General features: G+C 40.8%; 2 non-coding genes across 2 annotated transcripts; both read left to right on the top strand.

Moving 5' to 3' along the window:
- The first annotated feature begins 5,462 nt into the window (after nucleotides 1-5,462).
- LOC112753215 (small nucleolar RNA R71) lies at nucleotides 5,463-5,566 on the top strand. The gene has a single exon (XR_003177608.1). It is a non-coding gene; the product is annotated as a small nucleolar RNA R71 (small nucleolar RNA).
- A 3,468-nt stretch (nucleotides 5,567-9,034) lies between these two features.
- LOC112752678 (small nucleolar RNA R71) lies at nucleotides 9,035-9,142 on the top strand. The gene has a single exon (XR_003177104.1). It is a non-coding gene; the product is annotated as a small nucleolar RNA R71 (small nucleolar RNA).
- The last annotated feature ends 235 nt before the right edge of the window (nucleotides 9,143-9,377 follow it).

The raw sequence follows: 9,377 nt of genomic DNA, 5'->3' as shown, positions 1-9,377 counted from the left end.
AACAAGTAACCTTTAATTTATGCTCTACTGGTTATTCACAATTCAATTGATAAACATAATTGACTTCCTGACTAAGATTTACAAGATAACCATAGATTGCTTCAAACCAACAATCTCCGTGGGATTCGACCCTTACTCACGTAAGGTATTACTTGGACGACCCAGTGCACTTGCTGGTTAGTGGTACGCGTTGTGAAAAGTGTAATTCACGATTCGTGCACCAACGGCCAAGACTCATAAAGAAGCTGTGTTCATGAATCATCAAACTGAACTAGGAGAGTCAATAACACTATTCGAAATCTGAAGTTCCTATAGATGCCAATCATTCTAAACTTCAATGGATAAAGTGAGATGCCAAAACTATTCAAGAGGCAAAAAGCTATAAGTCCCGCTCATATGATTGAAGCTCTGTTTCATTGATAGTTTGGAATTTATAGTATATTCTCTTCTTTTTATCCTATTTGATTTCCAGTTGCTTGGGGACAAGCAACAATTTAAGTTTGGTGTTGTGATGAGCGGATAATTTATACGCTTTTTGACATTGTTTTTAGTATGTTTTTAGTAGGATCTAGTTACTTTTAGGGATGTTTTCATTAGTTTTTATGTTAAATTCATATTTCTGGACTTTACTATGAGTTTGTGTGTTTTTCTGTGATTTTAGGTATTTTCTGGCTGAAATTGAGGGACTTGAGCAGAAATCAGATTCAGAGGTTGAAAAAGGACTGCTGATGCTGTTGGATTCTGACCTCCCTGCACTCAAAGTGGATTTTCTGGAGCTACAGAACTCGAAATGGCGCGATTCCAATTGCGTTGGAAAGTAGACATCCAGGGCTTTCCCGCAATATATAATAGTCAATACTTTGGCCAAGAATTGACGACGTAAACTGGCGTTCAACGCCAGCCTTCTGCCCAAATCTGGCGTCCAGCGCCAGAAAAGGATCCAAAACCAGAGTTGAACGCCCAAACTGGCACAGAAACTGGCGTTCAACTCCACAAATGGCCTCTGCACGTGCTACACTCAAGCTCAGCCCAAACACACACCAAGTGGGCCCCGGAAGTGGATTTATGCATCAATTACTTACTCATGTAAACCCTAGTGACTAGTTTATTATAAATAGGACCTCTTACTATTGTATGAGGCATCCTGGATTGTATTTTGATCCTGTGATCTCGTTTAGGGGGCTGGCCACACGGCCATGCCTGGACCTTCACTTATGTATTTTCATACGGTAGAGTTTCTACACTCCATATATTAAGGTGTGGAGCTCTGCTGTTCCTCAAAGATTAATGCAAAGTACTACTGTTTTCTATTCAATTCTTCTTATTTCTCTTCTAAGATATCCATTCGCACCAAAGAACGTGATGAAGGTGATGATTATGTGTGACGCTCATCATCCTTCTCCCTTATGAACGCGTGCCTGACAAACACTTCTGTTCTACATGAATTAAGCTAGAATGAGTATCTCTTAGATCTCCTAACCAGAATCTTCGTGGCGTAAGCTAGAATGATGGCAGCATTCAAGAGAATCCGGAAGGTCTAAACCTTGTCTGTGGTATTCCGAGTAGGATTCAATGATTGAATGACTGTGACGAGCTCCGAACTCGCGATTGCAGGGCGTTAGTGACAGACGCAAAAGGATAGTAAATCCTATTCCAGCATGATCGAGAACCGACAGATGAATAGCCGTGCCGTGACAGGGTGCGTGAGCATATTATTCACTGAGAGGATAAGATGAAGCCATTGACAAGGGTGATGCCTCCAGACGATTAGCCGTACCGTGACAGGGCATTGGATCATTTTCCCGTGAGATGACCGAAAGTAGCCATTGACAGTGGTGATGTATCACATAAAGCCAGCCATGGAAAGGAGTAAGACTGATTGGATGAAGATAGCAGGAAAGCAGAGGTTCAGAGGAACAAAAAGCATCTCCATTCGCTTATCTGAAATTCCTACCAATGATTTACATAAGTACCTCTATCCCTATTCTTTTATTTATTATTCGAAAACTCCATAATTATTTTATATCCGCCTGACTGAGATTTACAAGGTGACCATAGCTTGCTTCATACCAACAATCTCCGTGGGATTCGACCCTTACTCACGTAAGGTATTACTTGGACGACCCAGTGCACTTGTTGGTTAGTTGAACGGAGTTGTGTCCACACATAGAGCCACAATGAGGATTCAATACAATTATATATTGTTAATCTCACACAAGTACAAAGAACATGGAACACAATTTCGTCCACCAGGTTTCCATTGATCTTCTCCTCTGGACTGGTGAGCAATTGCCACCCCCTCTGTTCGATTTTTCTCCAAATCTGTGGTGATTCATTGGCATTGATTTGGAAGATTAACTCTGGCAATATCTTTCTGGCACTTATCCGCTCAAATTCATGCTCATGAAAGGCAGTCTTGAATCTCTTGTCATCAAAGGGAGCACTCACCATAGGTTCCTTCCTCTTTTGCCTCTTTGAGCTTGATGATGCCATGACTTGAGTTGTTGTTTGAGGAGATTTGAGGTTTCGGATAGATGAAGAGTGGGTTGGTTAAAGCAATTTGTGATGAAGGGTTTAGTGTGGCAATAGAAGTGTGGAGAGTGGGAATTTGAATGTGAGGAGTGAGCATGCACTAAGGTTCACTTATATAAGAAAATCATGAGTAGATGAAGGGTGTGGATTGCATGAATGTTTACTAGATGAACGGATGGGGTTGTGTATGAAGGAAAGACAAGGATCATTACTTTAATGAGAGTGATTGGTTCGTTCTTCCAGGGTCTTCTTTTTCCAATGTTGCATGGCAACGTTTCCCCATGCGTTCCCTCTTGAGACATGTGTGTAGTGCTCTTCATTAAGTGGCGAAATCTCCCCCATTTAATTGTCCAATCAATCCCTTTTTATGCTTCTTTTCCTTTCCTATAAAGATTTGAAATAAGGGAATTAATATATAAGAAAATTAAAACTCTATGGCTAGAATAAATTGAAAGAAAGGATTTGATTGTTTGTTTATGAGTTTCAACTAACTAACTAACTATTGGTGGTTCCTTATATGCATTTTGGTGGCACTATGGGGTGACACCAAACTTAGTTTGAAGCATTGTGATGAAAGTTTTGTGTTCAAAGCTCCCAAGACTAGCATGCAACTTGGTTTGCTTTGAACACCAAACTTGTTCCTCACTATATTCTGCATAAGAAGATTTTCACCAATTGTTTGTTAAGTTTGGATTGAAGCTCATAAAGATTGACTTATTCATTCTCATCTGAAAGCATATAAAACATGGGTTGCCTCCCATGAAGCGCTTCTTTATCGTCACTAGCTTGACGTTTTTCTTTCATCATGGTGGTTGGTAGTGCTTAAAGTCCTCCCCTCTTGCTGTGGATTTGTATCTATTGGTTGGATCAATGATCTCCATATGTTCCAAGGAAAGAACTCTGTTGATAGTGAAGACCTTAGGTAACTGAGATGGTACAGTAGGGAGATTAGGAGGAATATCTGGGAAGTAAGATGAGACAACTCTATCCCCTGGAGAGAAATCTTCCGTAGGGATCTTCTTGTTCCTCCATTTCCTTGGTACCTTCTTCTTTGTTTCTTTTGAGGTTGCCTTCTCCTTGGTGACCTCTTTTCTCCAAGGAGTTGTGATGCTGTCTTCACCTGCCTCTAGAGGTTTGGGTTCCTCCAATTTTTCTTTGAGCTGTGGCAGTTGCTGTTTTCCTTGTTTATCAGTTGAGGGGGTTTCAGAATGAACTAGCTGTGCTTCAGTGCTTGTCTCCTCCTTCAGTGTCTCCTTATCGTTTGTGCTTAGTTCCTTGTCCTCTTGATCTGTTTCTTGTGAGAAGTTGAAGACATTGAAGCTGAGTCGTTCATCATGAATTCTCAATATTAGCTCCCCTTTCTCTACATCGATAAGTGCTCTGGCCGTAGCTAGGAATGGTCTTCCCAATATGATTGGGTGAGTATGACTCTCTTCCATGTCTAGAATGACAAAGTCTGTTGGGAGAAAGTACTTCCCAACCTTTAGCAGCACATTTTCCACCACTCCTATTGCTTGCTTTTGAGTTTTGTTAGCCAGTCTGATAATGACATCTGTGGGCATTATCTCATTAATCTGCAGCTTCTTCGCCAGGGATAAAGGTAGTAAGTTGATGCTGGCCCCTAAATCACATAGTGCTCCTTCGAACATAGTCTCACCTATGGCACAAGGGATATGAAAGCTTCCTGGGTCTCTTCTATTTTTAGACAGCTCAGGCTGAATAAGTGCACTACATTCCTTGTTCATCACTATAGTCTGCCCTCCCTTGAGTGAGCTTTTCCTCGGAAGAAGTTCCTTCATATACTTGATGAATGCAGGCATTTGTTGAATTGCCTTGATGAATGGTATGTTCACATGCAGAGATGCAAACAAGTCTAGGAACCTTGAGTATATTCTTTTTCCCACAGCACCATTGAGCAGTTGAGGGAATGGTGCATAGAGCTTCAGCAGCTCTTGTTGTGAGATTTCTGGTTCTTTGTGATCTCTATCCTCCTCCTTTGTTGAGTTGTCTTCAGGTTGTTTGCACATTTTGCCTTGCTTGTCTTCAATCTCTTGATCACTTGTAGTGACCATTTTGCAATCTTCCCATCTTACTTTCTTTGCTTCTCCCTTGGGGTTTTTCTCAGTGTCACTTGGGAAGCTATCAGTAGGTTTGGGAATCTTCTCAGCTAAATATCCCACCTGGAATTCCATCTTCCTAATGGTTTCTCCCTGGTTCTTAATATTGGCTCGCACCTTCTCTTTGAACAGCTTATTTTCTTGAATCTCTTGGCATATTCCTTCAAGTAAGGCTTCAATCTTAGAGAGCCTGTCATCAATTGATGAGTGGTTCGGAGCAGATGTGCTGTTTTGGTTTTGATAAGTATATGGAGAAGTGTTGTTGTGGGGGTGTTGAGATGTCCTCTGGGTGAATTGTTGGTGAGCTGCATTGTTGTTGGAGTTGTAACGTCTCTAGTCTTGGTTTTGATCTTGCTCACTTCCCCACCCAAAGTTCGGGTGATTTCTCCATCCAGGGTTGTAAGTCTTGGAGTATGGATCATAGTTTTTCCTTGGTGAATTCCCAATGTAGTTGGCTTGCTCCTGACTCCCTTCTGCTTCTTGGTTTACTCCTTCTTGTGTTGTTGATGAACTGGAGATTGCTGCTACTTGGTTCATCTCCATCTTCTTGGTGAGGTCAGCCAGCTGCTGGGTAATGAGCTTGTTTTGGGCCAACAGAGCATCCACATTGTTTAGCTCTATCACTCCTCTTGTGTTCCCTTTTTTGGAAGTATAGAAGTAGTCGTTTTCTGCTACTATTTCAATAACATCTATGGCTTCCTCAATGGTCTTCTTCTTGTTCAAGGACCACCTCCAGATGAATGGTCTACTGCCTTCTTTGACTCATAAGAGAGCCCTTCATAGAAAATGTGCAGCTGGACCCATTTGTTGAACATGTCAGGTGGGCACCTCGTTGTTAAGTCTTTGAACCTCTCCCATGCTTCATACAGAGTCTCACCATCCTGTTGCCTGAAGGTTTGAACCTCAGCTCTCAGCCTATTGATTCGTTGAGGAGGGAAGAATTTGTTCACCACATCCTCCCAAGTTTTCAAGCTCTCCCTTGGGAAGGATTCCAGCCACTTGGCTGCCTTGTCTCTGAGTGAGAAGGGAAATAAGAGCAATCTATAGGCGTCAGAATGAACACCATTAGATTTCACAGTGTCACATATTCTCAGGAAGGTGGTCAAATGTTGGTTGGGATCTTCTTGAACACCTCCTCCAAATGAACAGTTGTTCTGAACAAGGGTGATGAGCTGTGGTTTAAGTTCAAAGTTGTTGGCATGGATTTTTGGCTTTTGGATGCTACTTCCACAATTGCCTGGGTTTGGATTAATGTAAGAGCCCAAAACTCTTCTATCCTCCCCAGCATTATTTGCTCCACCTCCTCTGCCATGGTTGTGAATCTCTTCTTCATGATGATTTTCCATGTTTTCTTCCATGTTTGGTTCAAAGTATTCCTCAAACTGTTCCTCCTCTTCTTCAGCACCAACTACTCGTTTTTCTTTTGCCTCCCTCCTTAGTCTAAGAAAGGTTCTCTCTGGTTCAGAATCAAAGGAAGTTGAAGCCCCGCTTCTTCTCCCTGTCATACAACCAACAAGTACAAGCAGAGAAAATAGGTGCAGACAGTATTTGTGTCAGAATTGATGTTAGTTGTGGGTGATGCAATATATCAAACAGTTAGTGGGTTAGCAAACAGAATTGAAAATAACAAAGAAAAACAAAAGAGTAGATGGAGAAAGGAAGAAGTTTAACTAAAACAAAAAGTAAATCACTCAAACAGAAAAATGAAATTCACAAAATAAAATGCTCAATCTAGTGATCTTCCAATCTAATCATTGTTGATGCACAATCAATCCCCGGCAACGGCGCCATAAACTTGATGCACGGAAAACTTGTCTCTCAACAAAATTCCCCTCGGCAAGTGTACCGAAGTTGTCGTCAAGTAAAAACTCACAATAGAGTGAGGTCGAATCCCACAGGGATTGATTGATCAAGCAACTTTAATTAGAAGAATGTTCTAGTTGAGCGAATTCAGAATTTGGGTTGAGAGTTGCAGAAAATAAAATGGCGGGAATGTAAATAACAGAAAAGTAAATGCTAGAATTAAAGGACTGGAAGTAAATGACTGAAAATAAATTGCAGAATTGTAAATAGAAATGGGGGATTTGCTCATAAAAGTAAATGGCAGAAATTAAAGAGAATGGGTAAGATTAGAGATGGGGAGTTCATTGGGCTTAGGAGATGTTGCAATTCTCCGGATCAAGTTCATTTTCATCTCTTCCTCAATCAATGCACTCATTGATCTCCTTGGCAATCTTAAGTGATTGAATTGCAATTTCTTGCAATTCAATCTCTCAAATCTTGATCAATAGCCAATTCCTTGGTCAATTGCTCATGAGAAGAGATGAAGTATGGTCACTGATTATACCACATGCATTTCCCAAACCAAGTATTGAGAGGGTTACAGTCACATACCCATCCAAACCCAATTTGGTCCAGCATGAGAAAGCATTTCTAGCTTGATCTCTTCATTCCTCTTCCAAGGTTCAAAAGAGATCCAAGTTTGAATAGCTTCTCTTCCAAGATAACTACTCAATTGGATGAAGACCGAAAGCTTTCAAGTAAAATCAAGAGGAAAGATAGAAGAAGAACAATGAAAATTAGTATTGATCCATCAAATTACAACAGAGCTCCCTAACCCAATGAAAGGGGTTTAGTTGTTCATAGCTCTTGAAGATGAAAACAAAGATGGAGAATACATCATAAAACTAGAAATTGCAAAGAAAGTAAAATACAGAGTGGTTCTTCAGCCTCCAAAACTCCTTTACAATTCAAAGCTACTCCTATATATACTACTCTTCTCAGCTTCTAGTTCACTCTTCAAGTCTTGGGCCTTTGGATCTTGAGTTTGAAGCAGTTCCTTTCTTTATTTGGGCTTGGCTTTACTTGCAGAGAGAAAGTGCGGAGTGGGCAGAGACCTAAGCTCAAGGCCTAAGGAGTGTTAATCATTTAGTGAAAGTCCAAGTTCGGGAACGTTAGTGACACTTAACATTGTCACTAACGTTCCAATGCACCCCTTTTGCCTCACATTAAAACCCACGTTAACTAGGTTAACGTGGCTTCTAACGTGGCCTTTGCCATCCTTCGAGAACGTTAGTGACATTCAACATTGTCACTAACGTTCCAATGTGCCCCTAGGTCTCACGTTAGAGTCCACGTTAACTAGGTTAACGTGGCTTCTAACGTGGCCATCTTTTAGCCATCCCAACGTTAGTGACAATGTTGAGTGTCACTAACGTTGGCTCATCCTTCATTTCTCATCGTTAGCTTCCACGTTAACCAAGTTAACGTAGAAGTTAACGTGACTCTTGGGGGTTGTGTGGTAGCTTCAACGTTAGTGACAATGTTGAGTGTCACTAACGTTGTCGACAACTCTTCATCTTCTACGTTAGTTCCCACGTTAACCAAGTTAACGTGGGAGTTAACGTGGTACTTAGCACCATAGGCCAACGTTAGTGACAATGTTGAGTGTCACTAACGTTGGCTTCTCTCCCTCCCCCTTAACGTTAGAGGCCACGTTAACTAGGATAACGTGGCTTCTAACGTGGCCACTTATGAGTAATTGCCAACGTTAGTGACAATGTTGAGTGTCACTAACGTTGGCTCAACTTCTTTTCTCCACGTTAGAGTTCACGTTAACTTGGTTAACGTGACTCTCTAACGTGGGCATTGATGGCTTTTATTGGCAATCACTTTTCTCATTAATCTTTGCAAGTTACCTCCTCTTTTCTTGCTTCTTTTTGGTCCTGAAATCAAGCAACAAAGTGCATCAAAGCTCTAGTCCAAGTCATGAGTAATGCAACATAATATTTGTCACTAAACTTATGCAAAATCCTCATGAAATCATGTAAAATGCACAATGTATGCTTGAGTCAAGGCATAAGTGAATATTTACCCAAAACTAGCTTATTTCCTAAAAAAATGCATGAAACTAACCTAAAAACAGTAAAGAAAAGGTCAGTGAAACTGGCCAAGATGCCCTGACATCAGAAATTATAGGTGTTTCTATATGGTTCACCCATGTAATTCACCTCTGCTATTGCAGGGTTCTCAAGATTATAAGCTTCTTCTTCAGAAGATGCTTCTTGAGTACTGTTGGATGTAGCTTGCATTCCATTCAGACTCTGAGAAATCATATTGACTTGCTGAGTCAATATTTTATTCTGAGCCAATATGGCATTCAGAGTATCAATTTCAAGAACTCCCTTCTTCTGAGGCGTCCCATTACTCACAAGATTCCTCTTAGAAGTATACATAAACTGGTTGTTAGCAACCATGTCAATGAGTTCTTGAGCTTCTGCAGGCGTTTTCTTTAGGTGAATGGATCCACCTGCAGAAGTATCCAATGACATCTTAGCTAATTTAGACAGACCATCATAGAATATATTCAGGATGGTCCATTCTGAAAGCATGTCAGAAGGACACTTTTTGGTCAGTTCCTTGTATTTCTCCCAAACTTCATAGAGGGATTCACCTTCTTTCTGTCTGAAGGTTTGAACATCCACTCTAAGCTTACTTAGCTTTTGTGGAGGAAAGAACTTGGCTAAGAAAGCCCTGACCAGCTTATCCCAAGAGTTCAAGCTATCTTTAGGTTGAGAATCTAACCATATTCTAGCTCTGTCTCTCACAACAAAAGGGAAAAGCATGAGCTTATAGACTTTAGGATCTACTCCATTAGTCTTAACAGTATCACAAATCTGCAAGAACTCAGTTAAGAACTGAAAAGGATCTTCAGATGGAAGTCCATGA

Source organism: Arachis hypogaea, chromosome 15 (assembly GCF_003086295.3).
Source record: "Arachis hypogaea cultivar Tifrunner chromosome 15, arahy.Tifrunner.gnm2.J5K5, whole genome shotgun sequence".
Classification (NCBI taxonomy): Eukaryota; Viridiplantae; Streptophyta; class Magnoliopsida; order Fabales; family Fabaceae; genus Arachis; species Arachis hypogaea.
The sequence above is the reverse complement of the archived record's forward strand: the minus strand, read 5'-3'. Positions and strand labels throughout refer to the sequence as shown.